This window comes from Anneissia japonica, unplaced genomic scaffold, assembly GCF_011630105.1.
Source record: "Anneissia japonica isolate Jap-2015-1 unplaced genomic scaffold, ASM1163010v1 scaffold287754_len4335492_cov202, whole genome shotgun sequence".
In the NCBI taxonomy this organism is placed as follows: Eukaryota; Metazoa; Echinodermata; class Crinoidea; order Comatulida; family Comatulidae; genus Anneissia; species Anneissia japonica.
The window spans coordinates 546,187-547,062 of record NW_022705543.1 but is presented as its reverse complement, the minus strand read 5'-3'; positions in this window follow the sequence as shown (position 1 = coordinate 547,062).

The window sequence follows — 876 nt, the reverse complement described above, 5'->3', positions numbered from 1 at the left end:
TAGACAATGACCAAGATGTTATGCATAACCAACAGAAAAAGAAATAATTCTTGGTTGATGTCCTTTTCATTTCGCATCATCCATCGTGCCGTTATTAGCATATTCCCCATCCCAGCCTCTTAATACTATATTATCACTGTCTTGGAATTTTGTTAACGAACTCTTAAGATTAAGTATCTCTTTTTGAGTTATCTTCCGATTGAATCACACCAGCTGTGGTAGGTCCTGCGCTTTCTGGTTCAGAACCAACGCTTGGTGAACGCATAAACCCATTTGATATTGCAAGTGTCTATTCTCGCTCGAATTTTTAAAGTGACGAGTCCTCCAGCTGGGGGCTTTCTAGTCACAGCTAGGAATGCCTATTTCCATAGTCGACATTCCTGCAAACCGTAACCTCTCATCTAATAATCATCTTAATATGTTTTCACGTTGGTTCCTAGTAACGAATATCTTGCCTCTGATGAAGGCCTAGCCTTCAGAATGTCAGGCCACTAAGGCCAATTGAATGTCGTTTGTATTGTATGCCATTGACTCCATACTATAACTACGACCAATTTACCATTGTGCTTGTTCGCTTTACAGAGTATTTTTCCTGTATATTTGTGATATCTATGAAAAACAAGAAACAAGCGAGAAAAACAAACTATTTTAAATAGCATATAGGCCTTTGCAATAATAAACGACAGTTTATATTGCGCCGGTCGTATATATTGTATATACACATAACGGTAAAGAAATCTACCAACCAACTGGGTCATTGAGCCTTTCGTCGGAAATTCGAATCCAACTAGGCCCTATATATATATATATATATATGTATATATGTATATATATATGTGTGTATATGTATATATGTATATATGTATATATATATGT